Source organism: Camellia sinensis, unplaced genomic scaffold, assembly GCF_055761805.1.
Source record: "Camellia sinensis isolate YWXY unplaced genomic scaffold, ASM5576180v1 Unanchor2, whole genome shotgun sequence".
NCBI lineage: Eukaryota > Viridiplantae > Streptophyta > Magnoliopsida > Ericales > Theaceae > Camellia > Camellia sinensis.
The window spans coordinates 7,121,083-7,147,222 of record NW_028129079.1 but is presented as its reverse complement, the minus strand read 5'-3'; positions in this window follow the sequence as shown (position 1 = coordinate 7,147,222).

Below are 26,140 nucleotides of genomic sequence, written 5' to 3'. Positions count from 1 at the left end.
AACTTCCATTTTTATTCAAGTTACTTTTCTATTAAACTTATTTTTTATTTAACTTCCAAATAGATCGTTAAGGTATAGTGGTTTCTTGAATGAACTTCCATTTTCAATTTTCTGCAACTTCCATTTTTACTTTTATTCGACTTCCATTTTTATTCAAGTTATTTTTCTATTCAACTTCCTTTTTTATTTAATTTCCAAGTAGATCGTTATGGTTTAGTGGTTTCTTGAATGAACTTCTATTTTTAATTTTTTGCAACTTCCATTTTTATTTTTATTCAACTTCTTTTTTTATTCCAGTTTCTTTTCTATTCAACTTTCTTTTTTATTTAATTTCCAAATAGATCGTTAAGGGATAGCGGTTTCTGGATTGAACTTCCATTTCCAATTTTATGCAACTTTCATTTTTATTTTTATTCGGAATTCAGATGGTGCATTTTTTAATCCAAATGGCATAACATTCCATTCATAATGCCCAAATGGTACTGTAAAAGCAGTCAAATAGATCATTAAGGTATAGTGGTTTCTGGATTGAATTTCCATTTTTAATATTATGCAACTTCCATTTTTATTTTTATTCAAGTTCCTTTTTTATTCAAGTTATTTTTCTGTTAAACTTCTTTTTTATTTAATTTCCAAATATATCGTTTAGGTATAGTGGTTTCTTGAATGAACTTTCATTTTCAATTTTCTGCAACTTCCATTTTTATTTTTATTCGACTTCCATTTTTATTCAAGTTATTTTTCTATTCAACTTCCTTTTTTATTTAATTTCCAAATAGATCGTTAAGGTTTAGTGGTTTCTTGAATGAACTTCCATTTATAATTTTCTGCAACTTCAATTTTATTTTTATTCAACTTCTTTTTTTATTCAAGTTTCTTTTCTATTCAACTTCCTTTTTTATTTAATTTCCAAATAGATCGTTAAGGTATAGTCGTTTCTGGATTGAACTTCCATTCCCAATTTTATGCAACTTTCATTTTTATTTTTATTCAACTTCTATTTTTATTGAAGTTACTTTTCTATTCAACTTCCTTTTTATTTAATTTCCAAATAGATCGTTATGGTGTAGTGGTTTCTTGAATGAACTTCCATTTTTAATTTTTTGCAACTTCCACTTTTATTTTTATTTAACATCATTTTTTCTTCAAGTTTCTTTTCTACTCAACTTCCTTTTTTATTTAATTTCCAAATAGATCGTTAAGGTATAGTGGTTTCTAGATTGAATTTCCATTTTTAATTTTATGCAACTTCCATTTTTATTCAAGTTGCTTTTCTATTAAACTTCTTTTTTATTTAATTTCCAAATAGATCGTTAAGGTATAGTGGTTTTTTGAATGAACTTCCATTTTCAATTTTCTGCAACTTCCATTTTTATTTTTATTCAACTTCTTTTTTTCTTCAAGTTTCTTTTCTATTCAACTTCCTTTTTTATTTAATTTCCTAATAGATCGTTAAGGTTTAGTGGTTTCTTGAATGAACTTCCATTTTTAATTTTCTGCAACTTCCATTTTTATTTTTATTTAATTTCATTTTCTCTTCAAGTTTCTTTTCTACTCAACTACCCTTTTTATTTAATTTCCATATAGATCGTTAAGGTATAGTGGTTTCTGGATTGAACTTCCATTTTTAATTTTATGCAACTTTCATTCTTATTTTTATTGAACTTTCATTTTTATTCAGTTTAGTTTTCTATTAAACTTCCTTTTTTATTTAATTTCCAAATAGATCGTTAAGGTATAGTGGTTTCATGAATGAACTTCCATTTTTAATTTTATGCAACGTCCATTTTTATTTTTATTCAACTTCCATTTTTATGGAAGTTATTTTTCTATTCAACTTCCTTTTTTATTTAATTTCCAAATAGATTGTTAAGGTACTGTGGTTTCTGGATTGAACTTCCATTTTTAATTTTATGCAACTTTCATTTTTATTTTTATTCGACTTCCATTTTTATTCAATTTAGTTTTCTATTAAACATTCTTTTTTATTTAATTTCCAAATAGATCGTTAAGGTATAGTGGTTTTTTGAATGAGCTTCCATTTTTAATTTTTTGCAACTTCCATTTTTATTTTTATTCAACTGCCATTTTTATTCAAGTAATTTTTCTATTCAACTTCCTTTTTTATTTTATTTCCAAATAGATCGTTAAGGTGTAGTGGTTTCATGAATGAACTTCCATTTTTAATTTTATGCAACGTCCATTTTTATTTTTATTCAACTTCCATTTTTATGGAAGTTATTTTTCTATTCAACTTCCTTTTTTATTTAATTCCCAAATATATCGTTAAGGTATAGTGGTTTCTTTAATGAACTTCCAATTTTAATTTTCTGCAACTTTGATTTTTATTTTTATTCAACTTCTTTTTTTATTCATTTTTCTTTTCTATTCAACTTCCTTTTTTTATTTAATTTCCAAATAGATCATTAAGATATAGTGGTTTCTGGATTGAACTTCCATTTTTTATTTTATGCAACTTTCATTTTTATTTTTATTCAACTTTCATTTTTATTCAATTTACTTTTCTATTAAACTTCCTTTTTTATTTAATTTCCAAAAACATCGTTAAGGTATAGTGGTTTCTTGAATGAACTTCCATTTTAAATTTAATGCAACTTCCATTTTGATTTTTATTCAACTTTCATTTTTATTCAAGTTTCTTTTCTATTCACATTCAACTTCCTTTTTTATTTAATTTCCAAATAGATCGTTAAGGTATAGTGGTTTCTAGATTGAACTTCCATTTTTAATTTTATGGAACTTTCATTTTTATTTTTATTCAACTTCCATTCTTATTGAATTTTCTTTTCAATTAAACTTCCTTTTTTGTTTAATTTCCAAATAGATCGTTAAGGTATAGTGGTTTCTTGAATAAACTTCCAATTTAAATTTTCTGCCACTTCCATTTTTATTTTTATTCAACTTCCATTTATATTTAAGTTATTTTTCTATTTAACTTCCTTTTTTATTTAATTTCCAAATAGATCGTTAAGGTATAGTGGTTTCTAGATTGAGCTTCCATTTTCAATTTTATGCAACTTTCATTTTTATTTTTATTCTACTTCCATTTTTATTCAATTTAGCTTTATATTAAATATTCTTTTTTATTTAATTTCAAAATAGGTCGTTAAGGTATAGTGGTTTTTTTATTGAACTTCCATTTTTAATTTTCTGCAACTTCTATTTTTATTTTTTTTCAACTTCCATTTTTATTCAAGTTATTTTTCTATTCAACTTTCTTTTTATTTAATTTCGAAATAGATCGTTAAGGTCTAGTGGTTTCATGAATGAACTTCCATTTTTAATTTTATGCAACGTCCATTTTTATTTTTATTCAACTTCCATTATTATGGAAGTTGTTTTTCTATTCAACTTCCTTTTTTATTTAATTTCCAAATAAATTTTTAAGGTATAGTGGTTTCTTTAATGAACTTCCAATTTTAATTTTCTACAATTTCGATTTTTATTTTTATTCAACTTCTTTTTTTATTCAATTTTCTTTTCTATTCAACTTCCTTTTTTATTTAATTTCCAAACAGATCGTTAAGATATAGTGGTTTCTAGATTGAACTTCTATTTTTAATTTTATGCAACTTTCATTTTTATTTTTCTTCAACTTTCATTTTTATTCAATTTAGTTTTCTATTAAACTTCATTTTTTATTTAATTTCCAAATAGATCGTTAAGGTATAGTGGTTACTTGAATGAACTTCCATTTTAAATTTTATGCAACTTCCATTTTTATTTTTATTCAACTTTTTTTTTTATTCAAGTTTCTTTTCTATTCACATTCAACTTCCTTTTTTATTTAATTTCCAAATAGATTGTTAAGGTATTGTGGTTTCTGGATTGAACTTCCATTTTTAATTTTATGCAACTTTCATTTTTATTTTTATTCAACTTCCATTCTTATTCAATTTTCTTTTCTATTAAACTTCCATTTTTATTTAATTCCCAAATAGATCGTTAAGGTATATTTTTTTTTTGAATGAACTTCCAATTTAAATTTTCCGCCACTTCCATTTTTATTTTTATTCAACTTCCATTTTTATTCAAGTTATTTTTCTATTTAACTTCCTTTTTTATTTAATTTCCAAATAGATCGTTAAGGTGTAGTGCTTTCCGGATTGAGCTTCCATTTTTAATTTAATGCAACTTTCATTTTTAATTTTATTGAACTTCCATTTTTATTCAATTTAGTTTCAATTAAACATTTTTTTTATTTCATTTCCAAATAGATCGTTAAGGTATAGTGGTTTCTTGAATGAACTTCCATTTTTAATTTTCTGCAACTTCCATTTTTATTTTTATTCAACTTCCATTTTTATTCAAGTTATTTTTCTATTCAACTTCCTTTTTTATTTAATTTCCAAATAGATCGTTAAGCTTTAATGGTTTCTTGAACGAACTTCCATTTTTAATTTTCGGCAACTTCTATTTTTATTTTTATTCAACTTCTTTTTTTATTCAAGTTTCTTTTCTATTCAACTTCCTTTTTTATTTAATTTCCAAATAGATCGTTAAGGTATAGTGGTTTCTGGATTGAACTTCCATTTTTCATTTTAGGCAACTTTCATTTGTATTTTTATTCAACTTTCATTTTTATTCAATTTAGTTTTCTATTAAACTTCCTTTTTTGTTTAATTTCCAAATAGATCGTCAAGGTATAGTGGTTTTTTGAATTAACTTCCATTTTTAATTTTCTGCAACTTCCATTTTTATTTTTATTCAACTTCCATTTTTGTTCAAGTTATTTTTCTATTCAACTTCCTTTTTTATTTAATTTCCAAATAGATCGTTAAGGTGTAGTGGTTTCTTGAATGAACTTCCATTTTTAATTTTCTGCAACTTCCACTTTTATTTTTATTTAACATCATTTTTTCTTCAAGTTTTTTTTCTACTCAACTTCCTTTTTTATTTAATTTCCAAATAGATCGTTAAGGTATAGTGGTTTCTAGATTGAATTTCCATTTTTAATTTTATGCAACTTCCATTTTTATTTTTATTCAACTTCCATTTTTATTCAAGTTACTTTTCTATTAAACTTATTTTTTATTTAACTTCCAAATAGATCGTTAAGGTATAGTGGTTTCTTGAATGAACTTCCATTTTCAATTTTCTGCAACTTCCATTTTTACTTTTATTCGACTTCCATTTTTATTCAAGTTATTTTTCTATTCAACTTCCTTTTTTATTTAATTTCCAAGTAGATCGTTATGGTTTAGTGGTTTCTTGAATGAACTTCTATTTTTAATTTTTTGCAACTTCCATTTTTATTTTTATTCAACTTCTTTTTTTATTCCAGTTTCTTTTCTATTCAACTTTCTTTTTTATTTAATTTCCAAATAGATCGTTAAGGGATAGCGGTTTCTGGATTGAACTTCCATTTCCAATTTTATGCAACTTTCATTTTTATTTTTATTCGGAATTCAGATGGTGCATTTTTTAATCCAAATGGCATAACATTCCATTCATAATGCCCAAATGGTACTGTAAAAGCAGTCAAATAGATCATTAAGGTATAGTGGTTTCTGGATTGAATTTCCATTTTTAATATTATGCAACTTCCATTTTTATTTTTATTCAAGTTCCTTTTTTATTCAAGTTATTTTTCTGTTAAACTTCTTTTTTATTTAATTTCCAAATATATCGTTTAGGTATAGTGGTTTCTTGAATGAACTTTCATTTTCAATTTTCTGCAACTTCCATTTTTATTTTTATTCGACTTCCATTTTTATTCAAGTTATTTTTCTATTCAACTTCCTTTTTTATTTAATTTCCAAATAGATCGTTAAGGTTTAGTGGTTTCTTGAATGAACTTCCATTTATAATTTTCTGCAACTTCAATTTTATTTTTATTCAACTTCTTTTTTTATTCAAGTTTCTTTTCTATTCAACTTCCTTTTTTATTTAATTTCCAAATAGATCGTTAAGGTATAGTCGTTTCTGGATTGAACTTCCATTCCCAATTTTATGCAACTTTCATTTTTATTTTTATTCAACTTCTATTTTTATTGAAGTTACTTTTCTATTCAACTTCCTTTTTATTTAATTTCCAAATAGATCGTTATGGTGTAGTGGTTTCTTGAATGAACTTCCATTTTTAATTTTTTGCAACTTCCACTTTTATTTTTATTTAACATCATTTTTTCTTCAAGTTTCTTTTCTACTCAACTTCCTTTTTTATTTAATTTCCAAATAGATCGTTAAGGTATAGTGGTTTCTAGATTGAATTTCCATTTTTAATTTTATGCAACTTCCATTTTTATTCAAGTTGCTTTTCTATTAAACTTCTTTTTTATTTAATTTCCAAATAGATCGTTAAGGTATAGTGGTTTTTTGAATGAACTTCCATTTTCAATTTTCTGCAACTTCCATTTTTATTTTTATTCAACTTCTTTTTTTCTTCAAGTTTCTTTTCTATTCAACTTCCTTTTTTATTTAATTTCCTAATAGATCGTTAAGGTTTAGTGGTTTCTTGAATGAACTTCCATTTTTAATTTTCTGCAACTTCCATTTTTATTTTTATTTAATTTCATTTTCTCTTCAAGTTTCTTTTCTACTCAACTACCCTTTTTATTTAATTTCCATATAGATCGTTAAGGTATAGTGGTTTCTGGATTGAACTTCCATTTTTAATTTTATGCAACTTTCATTCTTATTTTTATTGAACTTTCATTTTTATTCAGTTTAGTTTTCTATTAAACTTCCTTTTTTATTTAATTTCCAAATAGATCGTTAAGGTATAGTGGTTTCATGAATGAACTTCCATTTTTAATTTTATGCAACGTCCATTTTTATTTTTATTCAACTTCCATTTTTATGGAAGTTATTTTTCTATTCAACTTCCTTTTTTATTTAATTTCCAAATAGATTGTTAAGGTACTGTGGTTTCTGGATTGAACTTCCATTTTTAATTTTATGCAACTTTCATTTTTATTTTTATTCAACTTCCATTTTTATTCAATTTAGTTTTCTATTAAACATCCTTTTTTGTTTAATTTCCAAATAGATCGTTAAGGTGTAGTGTTTTTTTTATTGAACTTCCATTTTTAATTTTCTACAACTTCCATTATTATTTTTATTTAACTTCTTTTTTTCTTCAAGTTTCTTTTCTACTCAACTTTCTTTTTTATTTAATTTCCAAATGGATCGTTAAGGTATAGTGGTTTCTGGATTGAACTTCTATTTTTAATTTTATGTAACGTCCATTTTTATTTTTATTCAACTTCCTTTTTTATTTAATTTCCTAATATATCGTTAAGGTATAGTGGTTTCTTGAATGAACTTCCAATTTTAATTTTCTGCAATTTCGATTTTTATTTTTATTCAATTTCTTTTTTTATTCAAGTTTCTTTTCTATTCAACTTCCTTTTTTATTTAATTTCCAAATAGATCGTTAAGGTATAATGGTTTCTTGAATGCACTTCCCTTTTTAATTTTCTTGAACTTCCATTTTTATTTTTATTCGACTTCCATTTTTATTTTTATTCGACTTTCATTTTTATTCAAGTTATTTTTCTATTCAACTTCCTTTTTTATTTAATTTCCTAATAGATTGTTAAGGTTTAGTGGTTTCTTGAATGAACTTCCAATTTAAATTTTCTGCAACTTCCATTTTTATTTTAATTCAACTTCTTTTTTTTATTTAATTTCCAAATAGATCTTTAAGGTACAGTGGTTTCTGGTTTGAACTTTCATTTATAATTTTATGCAACTTTCTTTTTTATTTTTATTCTGCTTCCATTCTTATTCAATTTACTTTTCTATTAGACTTCCTTTTTTATTTAATTTCCAAATAGATCGTTAAGGTGTAGTGTTTTCTTGAATGAACTTCCATTTTTAATTTTCTGCCACTTCCATTTTTATTTTTATTCAACTTCCATTTTTATTCAATTTAGATTTCTATTAAACATTCTTTTTTATTTAATTTCCAAATAGATCGTTAAGGTATAGTGGTTTTTTGAATGAACTTCCATTTTTAATTTTCTGCAACTTCCATTTTTGTTTTTATTTTTATTCAACTTCTGTAACGCCCTCAAAATAATAACATTAAACCCATCAACAAAGACATGCATTGATATATAAGAGTTCCACATTCTTCTATTCATCCGAATTCCATTACCAAAAAGTATTACATGTTAACGACAAAAGCAAATGCCCTAAGGGCTTACAGCTTTCCAAGTTAACACTTGGTTACAACAAAAGAGTACTAACTCATTTACACAATAAGCTCTTGGCTTGAATATACATGTAATACATCAAGGAAACTAAACAACAAAAGGCCTGTCCGCCCCTAGCCTCCCAAGCTACGTCCTTGGAGGTGGCATGCTACCTGTACCTGAAAATGATATTCCCATATAGGGTGAGCCACAGCCCAGTAGAGATATGCTAAACACAGTATGAGCAATGACTAAGACATTAGCAATTGATAAATGTTCAGCTTTCATAAACCAATTAATAATCCATTTCCATTTCTTATCAGTTTCACAATTTACGTCAATGGCTCAGAACCTGGCCAACCACTTATATGAGACAAAGACTCACATTAAACATTTTCCATTTTTCAATAGATAAACACATTGGTTATATCAATATCTCAACAGATAAGCATACGAGCTATATCCACATTTCAACAGATATGCATATTAGCTATATCAACACTTCCAATGACAAGCATATGAGCTATATCAACACTTCCGAAGATAAGCATATGAGCTGTATCAACACATTATTTGACAAGCATATGAGTTGTATCAGTGGAGTCCATCCCCTATCTCCTCGCACACAACATCCGGTTTAGAGGTCCATCCCCTATCTTTCCCTAAAACGTGGAGTACATCCGCTATCTCCTCCCACACACACAATGCATATATACACAAAGGTCATATACACAATCAATCAATACATAACGTTTATGTATTCTATCAACCGTCATATTCAATGACATATCCAACTGATTAGTTTTGGTTTGCCTAATCATCATGCATTGTCTACAACAATCAAAACTACCCTCCACCGGTAGCCCAAGCAATTATTTCTAAACAGATAATAAAAGCTCCAACAGATAAAATATCGATATTTTCAAAGGTGAGCGATTTATGAATCTAACACCACTATTCAACCTTCCATTTTTATTCAAGTTATTTTGCTATTCAACTTCCTTTTTTATTTAATTTCCAAATAGATCATTAAGGTGTAGTGGTTTCTTGAATGAACTTCCATTTTTAATTTTCTGCAACTTCGATTTTTATTTTTATTTAACTTCATTTTTTCTTCAAGTTTCTTTTCTACTCAACTTCCTTTTTTATTTAATTTCCAAATAGATCCTTAAGGTATAGTAGTTTCTGGATTGAACTTCCATTTTTAATTTTATGCAACTACCATTTTTATTTTAATTCAAGTTACTTTTTAATTAAACTACTTTTTTATTTAATTTCTAAATAGATCGTTAAGGTATAGTGGTTTCTTGAATGAACTTCCATTTTTATTTTTATTCGACTTCCATTTTTATTCAAGTTATTTTTCTATTCAACTTCCTTTTTTATTTAATTTCCAAATAGATTGTTAAGGTATAGTGGTTTCTTGAATGAACTTCCAATTTAAATTTTCTGCAACTTCCATTTTTATTTTAATTCAACTACTTTTTTTATTCAAGTTTCTTTTCTATTCTACTTCCATTTTTATTTAATTTCCAAATAGATCGTTAAGGTATAGTGGTTTCTGGATTGAACTTCCATTTTTAATTTTATGCAACTTTCATTTGTATTTTTATTCAACTTTCATTTTTATTCAATTTAGTTTTCTATTAAACTTCCTTTTTTATTTAATTTCCAAATAGATCGTTAAGGTATAGTGGTTTCTTGAATGAACTTCCATTTTCAATTTTATGCAACGTCCATTTTTATTTTTATTCAACTTCCATTTTTATGGAAGTTATTTTTCTATTCAACTTCATTTTTTATTTAATTTCCAAATATATCGTGAACGTATAGTGGTTTCTTGAATGAGCTTCCAATTTTAATTTTCTGCAACATCGATTTTTCTTTTTATTCAATTTTCTTTTTTATTCAACTTCCTTTTTTATTTAATTTCCAAATAGATCGTCAAGGTATAGTGGTTTCTGGATTGAACTTCCATTTTTAATTTTATGCAACTTTCATTTGTATTTTTATTCAACTTTCATTTTTATTCAATTTAGTTTTCTATTAAACTTCCTTTTTTATTTAATTTCCAAATAGATCGTTAAGGTATAGTGGTTTCTTGAATGAACTTCCATTTTCAATTTTATGCAACGTCCATTTTTATTTTTATTCAACTTCCATTTTTATGGAAGTTATTTTTCTATTCAACTTCATTTTTTATTTAATTTCCAAATATATCGTGAACGTATAGTGGTTTCTTGAATGAGCTTCCAATTTTAATTTTCTGCAACATCGATTTTTCTTTTTATTCAATTTTCTTTTTTATTCAACTTCCTTTTTTATTTAATTTCCAAATAGATCGTCAAGGTATAGTGGTTTCTGGATTGAACTTCCATTTTTAATTTTATGCAACTTTCATTTGTATTTTTATTCAACTTTCATTTTTATTCAATTTAGATTTCTATTAAACTTCCTTTTTTATTTAATTTCCAAATAGATCGTTAAGGTATAGTGGTTTCTTGAATGAACTTCCATTTTAAATTTTATGCAACTTCCATTTTTATTTTTATTCAACTTCTTTTTTTTATTCAAGTTTCTTTTCTATTCACATTCAACTTCGTTTTTTATTTAATTTCCAAATAGATCGTTAAGGTATAATGGTTTCTGGATTGAACTTCCATTTTTAATTTTATGCAACTTTCATTTTTATTTTTATTCAACTTCCATTTTTATTCAACTTATTTTTCTATTTAACTTCCTTCTTTATTTACTTTCCAAATAGATCGTTAAGGTATAGTGGTTTTGGGATTGAGCTTCCATTTTTAATTTTATGCAACATTCATTTTTATTTTTATTCAACTTCCATTTTTATTCAATTTAGTTTTCTATTAAACATTCTTTTTTATTTAATTTCCAAATAGATCGTTAAGGTATAGTGGTTTTTTGAATGAACTTCCATTTTTAATTTTCTGCGACTTCCATTTTTATTTTTATTCAACTTCCATTTTTATTCATGTTATTTTTCTATTCAACTTCCTTTTTTTATTTAATTTCCAAATAGATCGTTAAGGTATAGTGGTTTCATGAATGAACTTCCATTTTTAATTTTATGCAACGTCCATTTTTATTTTTATTCAACTTCCATTTTTATGGAAGTTATTTTTCTATTCAACTTCCTTTTTTATTTAATTTCCAAATATATCGTTAAGGTATAGCGGTTTCTTTAATGAACTTCCAATTTTAATTTTCTGCAACTTCCATTTTTATTTTTATTCAACCTCTTTTTTTATTCAATTTTCTTTTCTATTCAACTTCCTTTTTTATTTAATTTCCAAATAGATCGTCAAGATATAGTGGTTTCAGGATTGAACTTCCATTTCTAATTTTATGCAACTTTCATTTTTATTTTTATTCAACTTTCATTTTTATTCAATTTAGTTTTCTATTAAACTTCCTTTTTTATTTAATTTCCAAAAAGATCGTTAAGGTATAGTGGTTTCTTGAATGAACTTCCATTTTAAATAGAATGCAACTTCCATTTTTATTTTTATTCGACTTCCATTTTTATTTTTATTCGACTTTCATTTTTATTCAAGTTATTTTTCTATTCAACTTCCTTTTTTATTTAATTTCCTAATAGATTGTTAAGGTTTAGTGGTTTCTTGAATGAACTTCCAATTTAAATTTTCTGCAACTTCCATTTTTATTTTAATTCAACTTCTTTTTTTTATTTAATTTCCAAATAGATCTTTAAGGTACAGTGGTTTCTGGTTTGAACTTTCATTTATAATTTTATGCAACTTTCTTTTTTATTTTTATTCTGCTTCCATTCTTATTCAATTTACTTTTCTATTAGACTTCCTTTTTTATTTAATTTCCAAATAGATCGTTAAGGTGTAGTGTTTTCTTGAATGAACTTCCATTTTTAATTTTCTGCCACTTCCATTTTTATTTTTATTCAACTTCCATTTTTATTCAATTTAGATTTCTATTAAACATTCTTTTTTATTTAATTTCCAAATAGATCGTTAAGGTATAGTGGTTTTTTGAATGAACTTCCATTTTTAATTTTCTGCAACTTCCATTTTTGTTTTTATTTTTATTCAACTTCTGTAACGCCCTCAAAATAATAACATTAAACCCATCAACAAAGACATGCATTGATATATAAGAGTTCCACATTCTTCTATTCATCCGAATTCCATTACCAAAAAGTATTACATGTTAACGACAAAAGCAAATGCCCTAAGGGCTTACAGCTTTCCAAGTTAACACTTGGTTACAACAAAAGAGTACTAACTCATTTACACAATAAGCTCTTGGCTTGAATATACATGTAATACATCAAGGAAACTAAACAACAAAAGGCCTGTCCGCCCCTAGCCTCCCAAGCTACGTCCTTGGAGGTGGCATGCTACCTGTACCTGAAAATGATATTCCCATATAGGGTGAGCCACAGCCCAGTAGAGATATGCTAAACACAGTATGAGCAATGACTAAGACATTAGCAATTGATAAATGTTCAGCTTTCATAAACCAATTAATAATCCATTTCCATTTCTTATCAGTTTCACAATTTACGTCAATGGCTCAGAACCTGGCCAACCACTTATATGAGACAAAGACTCACATTAAACATTTTCCATTTTTCAATAGATAAACACATTGGTTATATCAATATCTCAACAGATAAGCATACGAGCTATATCCACATTTCAACAGATATGCATATTAGCTATATCAACACTTCCAATGACAAGCATATGAGCTATATCAACACTTCCAAAGATAAGCATATGAGCTGTATCAACACATTATTTGACAAGCATATGAGCTGTATCAGTGGAGTCCATCCCCTATCTCCTCGCACACAACATCCGGTTTAGAGGTCCATCCCCTATCTTTCCCTAAAACGTGGAGTACATCCGCTATCTCCTCCCACACACACAATGCATATATACACAAAGGTCATATACACAATCAATCAATACATAACGTTTATGTATTCTATCAACCGTCATATTCAATGACATATCCAACTGATTAGTTTTGGTTTGCCTAATCATCATGCATTGTCTACAACAATCAAAACTACCCTCCACCGGTAGCCCAAGCAATTATTTCTAAACAGATAATAAAAGCTCCAACAGATAAAATATCGATATTTTCAAAGGTGAGCGATTTATGAATCTAACACCACTATTCAACCTTCCATTTTTATTCAAGTTATTTTGCTATTCAACTTCCTTTTTTATTTAATTTCCAAATAGATCATTAAGGTGTAGTGGTTTCTTGAATGTACTTCCATTTTTAATTTTCTGCAACTTCCATTTTTATTTTTATTTAACTTCATTTTTTCTTCAAGTTTCTTTTCTACTCAACTTCCTTTTTTATTTAATTTCCAAATAGATCCTTAAGGTATAGTAGTTTCTGGATTGAACTTCCATTTTTAATTTTATGCAACTACCATTTTTATTTTAATTCAAGTTACTTTTTAATTAAACTACTTTTTTATTTAATTTCTAAATAGATCGTTAAGGTATAGTGGTTTCTTGAATGAACTTCCATTTTTATTTTTATTCGACTTCCATTTTTATTCAAGTTATTTTTCTATTCAACTTCCTTTTTTATTTAATTTCCAAATAGATTGTTAAGGTATAGTGGTTTCTTGAATGAACTTCCAATTTAAATTTTCTGCAACTTCCATTTTTATTTTAATTCAACTTCTTTTTTTATTCAAGTTTCTTTTCTATTCTACTTCCATTTTTATTTAATTTCCAAATAGATCGTTAAGGTATAGTGGTTTCTGGATTGAACTTCCATTTTTAATTTTATGCAACTTTCATTTGTATTTTTATTCAACTTTCATTTTTATTCAATTTAGTTTTCTATTAAACTTCCTTTTTTATTTAATTTCCAAATAGATCGTTAAGGTATAGTGGTTTCTTGAATGAACTTCCATTTTCAATTTTATGCAACGTCCATTTTTATTTTTATTCAACTTCCATTTTTATGGAAGTTATTTTTCTATTCAACTTCATTTTTTATTTAATTTCCAAATATATCGTGAACGTATAGTGGTTTCTTGAATGAGCTTCCAATTTTAATTTTCTGCAACATCGATTTTTCTTTTTATTCAATTTTCTTTTTTATTCAACTTCCTTTTTTATTTAATTTCCAAATAGATCGTCAAGGTATAGTGGTTTCTGGATTGAACTTCCATTTTTAATTTTATGCAACTTTCATTTGTATTTTTATTCAACTTTCATTTTTATTCAATTTAGTTTTCTATTAAACTTCCTTTTTTATTTAATTTCCAAATAGATCGTTAAGGTATAGTGGTTTCTTGAATGAACTTCCATTTTAAATTTTATGCAACTTCCATTTTTATTTTTATTCAACTTCTTTTTTTTATTCAAGTTTCTTTTCTATTCACATTCAACTTCGTTTTTTATTTAATTTCCAAATAGATCGTTAAGGTATAATGGTTTCTGGATTGAACTTCCATTTTTAATTTTATGCAACTTTCATTTTTATTTTTATTCAACTTCCATTTTTATTCAACTTATTTTTCTATTTAACTTCCTTCTTTATTTACTTTCCAAATAGATCGTTAAGGTATAGTGGTTTTGGGATTGAGCTTCCATTTTTAATTTTATGCAACATTCATTTTTATTTTTATTCAACTTCCATTTTTATTCAATTTAGTTTTCTATTAAACATTCTTTTTTATTTAATTTCCAAATAGATCGTTAAGGTATAGTGGTTTTTTGAATGAACTTCCATTTTTAATTTTCTGCGACTTCCATTTTTATTTTTATTCAACTTCCATTTTTATTCATGTTATTTTTCTATTCAACTTCCTTTTTTTATTTAATTTCCAAATAGATCGTTAAGGTATAGTGGTTTCATGAATGAACTTCCATTTTTAATTTTATGCAACGTCCATTTTTATTTTTATTCAACTTCCATTTTTATGGAAGTTATTTTTCTATTAAACTTCCTTTTTTATTTAATTTCCAAATATATCGTTAAGGTATAGCGGTTTCTTTAATGAACTTCCAATTTTAATTTTCTGCAACTTTGATTTTTATTTTTATTCAACCTCTTTTTTTATTCAATTTTCTTTTCTATTCAACTTCCTTTTTTATTTAATTTCCAAATAGATCGTCAAGATATAGTGGTTTCAGGATTGAACTTCCATTTCTAATTTTATGCAACTTTCATTTTTATTTTTATTCAACTTTCATTTTTATTCAATTTAGTTTTCTATTAAACTTCCTTTTTTATTTAATTTCCAAAAAGATCGTTAAGGTATAGTGGTTTCTTGAATGAACTTCCATTTTAAATATAATGCAACTTCCATTTTTATTTTTATTCGACTTCTTTTTTTATTCAAGTTTCTTTTCTATTCACATTCAACTTCCTTTTTTATTTAATTTCCAAATAGATCGTAAAGGTATAGTGGTTTCTGCATTGAATTTCCATTTTTAATTTTATACAACTTTCATTTTTATTTTTATTCAACTTCCATTCTTATTCAATTTTCTTTTCTATTAAACTTCCTTTTTTATTTAATTTCCAAATAGATCGTTAAGGTTTATTGATTTCTTGAATGAACTTCCAATTTTAATTTTCTGCCACTTCCATTTTTATTTTTATTCAACTTCCATTTTTATTCAAGTTATTTTTCTATTCAACTTCCTTTTTTATTTAATTTCGAAATAGATCGTTAAGGTATAGTGGTTTCGGGATTTAGCTTTGATTTTTAATTTTATGCAACTTTAATTTTTTATTTTTATTCAAATTCCATTTTTATTCAATTTAGTTTTCTATTAAACATTGTTTTTTATTTAATTTCCAAATAGATCGTTAAGGTATAGTGGTTTTTTTAATGAACTTCCATTTTTAATTTTTTGCAACTTCCATTTTTATTTTTATTCAACGACCATTGTTATTCAAGTAATTTTTCTATTCAACTTCTTTTTTTATTTAATTTCCAAACAGATCGTTAAGGTGTAGTGGTTTCATGAATGAACTTCCATTTTTAATTTTATGCAACGTCCATTTTTATTTTCATTCAACTTCCATTTTTATGGAAGTTATTTTTCTATTCAACTTCCTTTTTTATTTAATTTCCAAATATATCGTTAAGGTATAGTGGTTTCTTTAACGAACTTCCAATTTTAATTTTCTGCAACTTCGATTTTTATTTTTATTCAACTTCTTTTTTTATTCAATTTTCTTTTCTATTCAACTTCCTTTTTTTATTTAATTTCCAAATAGATCGTTAAGATATAGTGGTTTCTGGATTGAACTTCCATTTTTTATTTTATGCAACTTTCATTTTTATTTTTATTCAACTTTCATTTTTATTCAATTTACTTTTGCATTAAACTTCCTTTTTTATTTAATTTCCAAAAAGATCGTTAAGGTATCGTGGTTTCTTGAATGACCTTCCATTTTAAATTTAATGCGACTTCCATTTTTATTTTTATACAACTTTTTTTTTATTCAAGTTTCTTTTCTATTCACATTCAACTTCTTTTTTTATTTAATTTCCAAATAGATCGTTAGGGTATAGTGGTTTCTGGATTGAACTTCCATTTATAATTTTATGCAACTTCCATTTTTATTTTTATTCAACTTCCATTTTTATTAAAGTTATTTTTCTATTAAACTTCCTTTTTTATTTAATTTCCAAATAGATTGTTAAGGTATAGTGGTTTTTGGATTGAGCTTCCATTTTTAATTTTATGCAACTTTCATTTTTATTTTTATTCAACTTCCATTTTTATTCAACTTAGTTTTCTATTAAACATTGTTTTTTATTTAATTTCCAAAAAGATCGTTAAGGTATAGTGGTTTTTTGAATGAACTTCCATTTTTAATTTTCTGCAACTTTCATTTTTATTTTTATTCAACTTCCATTTTTATTCAAGTTATTTTTCTATTCAACTTTCTTTTTTATTTAATTTTCAAGTAGATCGTTAAGGTGTAGTGGTTTCATGAATGAACTTCCATTTTTTATTTTATGCAACGTCCATTTTTATTTTTATTCAACTTCCATTTTTATGGAAGTTATTTTTCTATTCAACTTCCTTTTTTATTTAATTTCCAAATATATCGTTAAGGTATAGTGGTTTCTTTAATGAACTTCCAATTTTAATTTTCTGCAACTTCGATTTTTATTTTTATTCAACTTCTTTTTTTATTCAATTTTCTTTTCTACTCAACTTCCTTTTTTTATTTAATTTCCAAATAGATCGTTAAGATATAGTGGTTTCTGGATTGAACTTCCATTTTTTATTTTATGCAACTTTCATTTTTATTTTTATTCAACTTTCATTTTTATTCAATTTATTTTTGTATTAAACTTCCTTTTTTATTTAATTTCCAAAAAGATCGTTAAGGTATAGTGGTTTCTTGAATGACCTTCCATTTTAAATTTAATGCGACTACCATTTTTATTTTTATACAACTTTTTTTTTATTCAAGTTTCTTTTCTATTCACATTCAACTTCTTTTTTTATTTAATTTCCAAATAGATCGTTAATGTATAGTGGTTTCTGGATTGAACTTCCATTTATAATTTTATGCAACTTCCATTTTTATTTTTATTCAACTTCCATTTTTATTAAAGTTATTTTTCTATTAAACTTCCTTTTTTATTTAATTTCCAAATAGGTTGTTAAGGTATAGGGGTTTTTGGATTGAGCTTCCATTTTTAATTTTATGCAACTTTCATTTTTATTTTTATTCAACTTCCATTTTTATTCAACTTAGTTTTCTATTAAACATTGTTTTTTATTTAATTTCCAAAAAGATCGTTAAGGTATAGTGGTTTTTTGAATGAACTTCCATTTTTAATTTTCTGCAACTTTCATTTTTATTTTTATTCAACTTCCATTTTTATTCAAGTTATTTTTCTATTCAACTTTCTTTTTTATTTAATTTTCAAGTAGATCGTTAAGGTGTAGTGGTTTCATGAATGAACTTCCATTTTTAATTTTATGCAACGTCCATTTGTATTTTTATTCAACTTCCATTTTTATGGAAGTTATTTTTCTATTCAACTTCCTTTTTTATTTAATTTCCAAATATATCGTTAAGGTATAGTGGTTTCTTTAACGACCTTCCATTTTTAATTTTCTGCAACTTCGATTTTTATTTTTATTCAACTTCTTTTTTTTATTCAATTTTCTTTTCTATTCAACTTCTTTTTTTATTTAATTTCCAAATAGATCGTTAAGATATAGTGGTTTCTGGATTGAACTTCCATTTTTAATTTTATGCAACTTTCATTTTTATTTTTATTCAACTTTCATTTTTATTCAATTTAATTTTCTATTAAACTTTCTTTTTTATTTAATTTCCAAATAGATCGTTAAGGTATAGTGGTTTCTTGAATGAACTTCCATTTTAAATTTAATTCAACTTCCATTTTTATTTTTGTTCAACTTCTTTTTTTTATTCAAGTTTCTTTTCTATTCACATTCAACTTCCTTTTTTTATTTAATTTCCAAATAGATCGTTAAGGTATAGTGGTTTTTGAATAAACTTCCAATTTTAATTTTCTGCCACTTCCATTTTTATTTTTATTCAACTTCCCCTTTTATTCCAGTTATTTTTCTATTTAACTTCTTTTTTTATTTAATTTCCAAATTGATCGTTAAGGTATAGTGGTTTCTTGAATGAACATCCATTTTTAATTTTCTGTCACTTCCATTTTTATTTTTATTCAACTTCCATTTTTATTAAAGTAATTTTTCTATTTAACTTCCTTTTTTATTTAATTTCCAAATAGATCGTTAAGGTATAGTGGTTTCTTTAACGAACTTCCAATTTAATTTTCTGCAACTTCGATTTTTCTTTTTATTAAACTTCTTTTTTTATTCAATTTTCTTTTCTATTCATCTTCCTTTCTTATTTAATTTCCAAATAGATCGTTAAGGTATAGTGGTTTTTTGAATGAACTTCCATTTTTAATTTTCTGCAACTTCTATTTTTATTTTTATTCAACTTCCATTTTTATTCAAGTTATTTTTCTATTCAAGTTTCTTTTTTATTTAATTTCCAAATAGATCGTTTAGGTGTAGTGGTTTCATGAGTGAACTTCCATTTTTAATTTTATGCAACGTCCATTTTTATTTTTATTCAACTTCCATTTTTATGGAAGTTATTTTTCTATTCAACTTCCTTTTTTATTTAATTTCAAAATATATCGTTATGGTATTGTGGTTTCTTTAATGAACTTCCATTTTTAATTTTATGCTACTTTCATTTTTATTTTTATTCAACATTCATTTTTATTCAATTTAGTTTTCTATTAAACTTCCTTTTTTATTTAATTCAAATAGATCGTTAAGGTATAGTGGTTTCTTGAATGAACTTCTATTTTAAATTTAATGCAACTTTCATTTTTAATTTTATTCAACTTTCATTTTTATTCAATTTAGTTTTCTGTTAAACTTCCTTTTTTATTTAATTTCGAAATAGATCGTTAAGGTATAGTGGTTTCTTGAATGAACTTCCATTTTAAATTTAATGCAACTTCCATTTTTATTTTTATTCAACTTCTTTTTTTATTCAAGTTTATTTTCTATTCACATTCAACTTCCTTTTTATTTAATTTCCAAATAGATCGTTAAGGTATAGTGGTTTCCTGAATGAACTTCCATTTTATATTTTATGCAACGTCTATTTTTATTTTTATTCAACTTCCATTTTTATGGAAGTTATTTTTCTATTCAACTTCGTTTTTTATTTAATTTCCAAATATATCGTTAACGTATAGTGGTTTCTTGAATGAACTTCCAATTTTAATTTTCTGCAACTCCGATTTTTCTTTTTATTCAACTTCCTTTTTTATTTAATTTCCAAGTAGATCGTTAAGGTATAGTGGTTTCTGAATTGAGCTTCCATTTTTAATTTTATGCAACTTTCATTTTTATTTTTATTCAACTTCCATTTTTATTCAATTTAGTTTTCTATTAAACATTCTTTTTTATTTAATTTCCAAATAGATCGTTAAGGTATAGTGGTTTTTTGAATGAACTTCCATTTTTATTTTTATTCAACTTCCATTTTTATTCTAGTTATTTTTGTATTCAACTTTCTTTTTTATTTAATTTCCAAATAGATCGTTAAGGTGTAGTGGTTTCATGAATGAACTGCCATTTTTTATTTTATGCAACGTCCATTTTTATTTTTATTCAACTTCCGTTTTTATGGAAGTTATTTTTCTGTTCAACTTCCTTTTTTATTTAATTTCCAAATAGATCGTTAAGGTGTAGTGGTTTCATGAATGAACTGCCATTTTTTATTTTATGCAACGTCCATTTTTATTTTTTTTCAACTTCCGTTTTTATGGAAGTTATTTTTCTGTTCAACTTCCTTTTCTATTTATTTTCCAAATATATCGTTAAGGTATAGTGGTTTCTTTAATGAACTTTCAATTTTATTTTTCTGCAACTTCGATTTTTATTTTTATTCAACTTCTTTTTTTATTCAATTTTCTTTTCTATTCGACTTCCTTTTTTATTTAATTTCCAAATAGATCGTTAAGATATAGTGGTTTCTGGATTGAACTTCCATTTTTAATTTTATGCTACTTTCATTTTTATTTTTATTCAACTTTCATTTTTATTCAATTTAGTTTTCTATTAAACTTCCTTTTTTATTTAATTCCAAATAGATTGTTAAGGTATAGTGGTTTCTTGAATGAACTTTCATTTTAAATTTAATGCAACTTCCATTTTTATTTTTATTCAACTTCTTTTTTTATTCAAGTTTCTTTTCTATTCACATTCAACTTCCTTTTTTATTTAATTTCCAAATAGATCGTTAAGGTATAGTGGTTTCTGGATTGAACTTCCATTTTTAATTTTATGCAACTTTTATTTTTATTTTTATTCAACTTTCATTCTTATTCAATTTTCTTTTCTATTAAAATTTCTTTTTTATTTAATTTCCAAATATATCGTTAAGGTATAGTGGTTTCTTGAATGAACTTCCAATTTAAATTTTCGGCCACTTCCATTTTTATTTTTATTCAACTTCCATTTTTATTCAAGTTATTTTTCTATTTAACTTCCTTTTTTATTTAATTTCCAAATAGATCGTTACGGTATAGTGGTTTCTGGATTGTGTCTATAGCGATCCCAGTTGTCCCTTTACTGTTCTGTTGTGTTCCGGACTCGGTTCCGTGAAGTTGGTAGTGGTATCTATCTTGTTGCCGTCCTTTAATTCCCCTTGTTTGAGTTTTAGGATGTTTTGAGCAGGGTTGTTACAGGTTGGTTAGGCCTTGGTTTCAATTCCTTGTTGTCTAGTTTTTAGGCGATCCGCTCGAGCGGGTCTTCTTGCGCTCGAGCGGGGATTGCACACCTCCAGTATTTCGTGTTCTTGCAAAACTTCTGCAGATGTGATTTTTACGCTCGAGCGGGTTTGTTTACGCTCGAGCGGCTGCGCTCGAGCGGCTTTGGTGGAGCTCGAGCGGGTAGTACTTTCTGGGTATAAGTTCTGGGCGGTGGAAATCTACGCTCGAGCGAACTGGTTTTCACGCTCGAGCGGAAATGCTTTATCCTTGTGTCTTGGCGCTCGAGCAGGCCTTACTGCGCTCGAGCGTGTCCAGATTTTTGTCCTTGGCGCTCAAGCGTTGTGTTCTCTGCTCGAGCGGGTCTTACGAAAATGAGTTATCCGCTGAGTGATTTTAAATCACATTTTACTTTTCTTTCTCTCTCCTACTTTTTCTAAAAGCCATTTTGAGAGCTCCTCTCTCTAAAATCTTGCCTTCTCTCTAGATTTTGATCTAGCTAGGGTGAGTTCCTCACCTTCGGCCTTTGTAAAAGTTGTGTTAATCGTCGAGGGCGTCGTTTTGATCCGAGAATCTTGGTCTTTGGAGCACTTTGGTTTTGGTCTCTTCTCCATTCGAGCTCTAACTTCGAGGTAGGGATATCCTACTCTTCTTTATGAGCTTTGTCTTTAAATTTATGCATTTTGATATGTCGGGGGTTGTTGGGTGATTTTGAGAGAGTTTGGGCCTTTATGTAATTTTTACAAAAGTTGGGGTTTTGGCTATATAAAACCTAGATGCATGTTTGGCATGAAAAGGTGAAATTAATGTTGAAACACTTGTGAAAATGGAACCTAAGGGTTGTAATGTTAATTATGGAATATGTCCTAATTACATTGGTTAATTAATTTGTATAATTAATTATGAGAAATGAGGAATTGATTTTGGAAAGGCTTGGGATTAAAGGGGTGTAGTTGGATTATTTATCGCTCACCTAGTTGAAATGTTGATTATATATCTATTGTTGCATTTATTTTCTGTATAGAAATAATTGCTTTGGGCTATCGGTGGAGGATAGTCTTGATTGTTGTAGGCAATGCATGATGATTAGGCAAACTGAAACTAATCATTGGAATGTGTCATTGAGTATGACGGTTGAAAGAATACATTAAATTATGTGTTGTGTGATGATGTGTATAATTATTGTTTATATGCATTGTGTTGTGTTGGAGGAGATAGGGGATGTACTCCACGGTTTAGGGGAAGATAGGGGATGGACCTCTAAACCGGATGTTGTTGGGAGGAGATAGGGGATGGACTCCATAGATAGAGCTTATATGCTTATCTAGTAATGTGTTGACAGAGCTCATATGCTTGTCATTGGAAGTGTGATAGTGCTTTTATGCATATCTGTGGAAGTGATGATATAGCTTGTATGCTTATCTGTTGGTGTGTGTGATATAGCTAGTATGCTTATCTGTTATGAAATGGGAAAGTGCTTAATATGAGTTATTGTCTCATATAAGTTGTTTGGCCAGGTTCTGAGCCATGGTTATAAATTGAGAATTGAAAGGAATTGAAAAATGGATTGTAACATGGACTTGTATGTCATTAAATCGTAAAGTGTGATAAGGGAAAGTATCAGTGTTGCCCATCTATCAACTGCTAATCTTTTAGCCATTGTTCATATTTGGTTTAGTATATCTCTACTGGGCTGTGGCTCACCCTATATGGGAATATCATTTTCAGGTACAAGTAGCATGCCACCTCCAAGGACTTAGCTTGGGAGGCTAGAGGCGGATACACTTTTGTTGTCTTATTTCTTTTGATGTATTACATTTAAATTCAAGCCAAGGGCTTAATATGTAATTGAGTTAGTACTCCCTTTTGTAACCAAGTGTTAACTTGGAAAGCTGTTAGCCCGTAGGGCATTTGCTTTTATTGTTAACATGTAATACTTTTGTAATGAAGTACTCTGATGAATAGAAGAATGTGAAGCTTTTGTATATCAATGCATGCCTATATTAATGGGTTTAATGTTGTTATTTTGAGGGCGTGACAACTTGGTATCAGAGCGTACCGGGTTCGAATACTTTGGGTACGTGGGAAGTGATTAGGATCACAATGGGTTTGTCTCGCTTGATAGAGACTTAGATGTAGAGTCATATGCTATGTGCTTAATTGATAACATGCTTATGTGACTATGTGGGTATGGGATTTAATTTCTAGGATGTTGATTGGATCCTTGGGTTTCTGTGAGTCTTGTTGGAAAGGCACTTGATCAATGCTGTTTCTAACCGGAACTCTAGTAACGCCTCGGGACTATCATTATCCGGAAATGAAATTCATAAGTGCTTATGTGTTTATGTGCTTACGTGGAATGAATTACAGTTGTCCATGCATTAGGACGCGAGTGTTATAGCTTCGGCACATTTATGAATGTGCTAATAGTCTTGGTTACCTTTATTAGGATGTCAGGACGAGGACGCGGTAGGTGTGGCAGGCGTGGTAGGCAGGAGATGCCTTTACCGGAGGAGGTTCCGGCAATGCAGGAGGGAGTTGGTCAGGCCAATGCGGCCGAGCCAGCGGATCAACAGGCTATGAGTGCCTTGGCACGAGAGATAGCAGGAGCTTTGGATATTCTCAGAGTAGGAAATCAGGCAGCTGAGGCAGGGCCTTCCTTCTTGAAGAGGGAGTTCTTCCGGTCTAATCTGGACGAGTTTGTTGGAGATCCAAAGGAACCACTGAAGGCTAACGAGTGGTTAGAACAAATGAGTAAGACGTTCGAGATGCTTGGCATCGAGGACGGAGCTTTGAAAGTGACCTTGGTATCCTTCCAGTTGAAGGGAGATGCGGGTCAACAGTGGAAGTACGAGAAGGCTCGTGTTGGTGGTACATGGGAGGCGTTTGTAAATGCTTTCCAAGAGAGGTTCTTATCTGCAGTGGCTAGGGAGAAGCTGAGGAATCAGTTTAGCCGGCTTAATCAGCAGGGTATGTCTATAGAAGAGTTTGAGGCCACTTTTACTAGTTTGTCCAGGTTTGCACCTGAGTTGGTGGCGTCCGAAGAACGCCGTTGCTATGAGTTTGAGCGGAAGTTGAGGCGGGGCCTCAAGTTGAGGGTTGGTGGGTCTTACATCCGAGAGTATAGACATTTAGTGGATGCTGCAGCTCATATGGAGCTTATGATGCAGGAGGAAGACGAGGAGAAGCATAGAGGCTCCAAGCGGGGCCAGGAGGGTCAGGGTGATGGCAGGAGACAGAGGGGTTATAACCCTCAACAGTCTCAGGGTGGAGTTGCTAGATCGACCTTTCTGGTGCCGAGTGCAGGCTCGGGGAGAGGCAGTCAGGGAGGCTTGACTTGTTTTGCGTGTGGCCAGCTGGGTCACAAGTTTTCAGTTTGCCCGCAGAAGGGAGGGGGTCAGCGAGCTGCTTCTTCATCAGCTAGACCTCAGGGCCAGAGTCAGGGCAGGGGCTAGCCCTTGTCTTGCTATCAGTGTGGTCAGCCTGGGCACCTGAAGAGGTATTGCCCGCAGTTGAGTGCTACTTCGGGAGCGTCTGGTTCTAGGCAGACGCAGAGTTATCAGCCAGCTCAGTCTGTGCAGGCCTCGAGGGCCAATCCGGGAGCTTCGTCATCCCAGTCAGTGCAGCAGTCGTATGCTCCGAGGGGTGAGCAAGTAAATCAGGGGCCTACAGGGCGCGTGTATGCTGGTACCGCGCAGGATCTAGTACCGGCTCCATCAGTAGTGAGAGGTACTTTTCTGTTTTGCAACTCGGTTGCTAGTGTGTTGATTGACACGGGTGCATCTCATTCTTTTGTATCTACTGCATTTGCATCTGTTTTGGAATTGGAGTTGGCACAGTTAGCATCTCCTATTTGTGTGGTATCGCCTATTGGTGGTGAGTTGATCTTGAAACAAGGTGTTAGAGGTTGTGATATAGAGGTCGCCGACCATAGGCTTCTTTTTCCATTTGTAGTTATGCCCATGAAGGGTTTTGATGTTATTTTGGGTATGGACTGGCTATCGTCATACCGGGCTGTTATTGATTGCTACCGCCAGAGGGTTACGTTATGTACCTTGAGCGGGGAGTGGTTCCATTTCTTGGGAGACCGAGTTGGTAGTGTTTTGCCACCGGGGTATGATTCGCAAGGGCGGAGTGAGCTTAGTGGTCTACTTGCTAGCTTTGAGAGTGGTGAGTGTGGTGAGACCCAGCTTGTGTTGCCGAGGGTGGTTTGTGAGTATTCGGATGTCTTTCCCGAAGACCTGGTTAGTTTGCCACCTCACCGAGAGATAGAGTTCTCTATTGATCTAGTGCCCAGCACGGCGTCGATTTCTATGGCACCTTACCGTTTTGCCCCAGCCGAGTTGGTTGAGTTGAAAGTTCAGCTCCAGGAATTGCTAGATAAGGGTTTTGTTCGCCCTAGTGTTTCGCCGTGAGGAGCACCGGCCCTCTTTGCTAAAAAGAAAGACGGTGCCTTAAGATTGTGTATCGACTACCGAAAGTTGAATCGGGCTACGGTCAAGAATAAGTACCCTATGATGATTTGAATCGGGCTACGGTCAAGAATCGGGCTACGGTCAAGAATAAGTACCCTACGGTCAAGAATAAGTACAGATGATTTGTTCGACCAGTTAAAGGGTTCCTGTTGTTTCTCTAAGATAGACTTGAGATCGGGTTACCACCAGTTGAGGGTCAAGGAGGA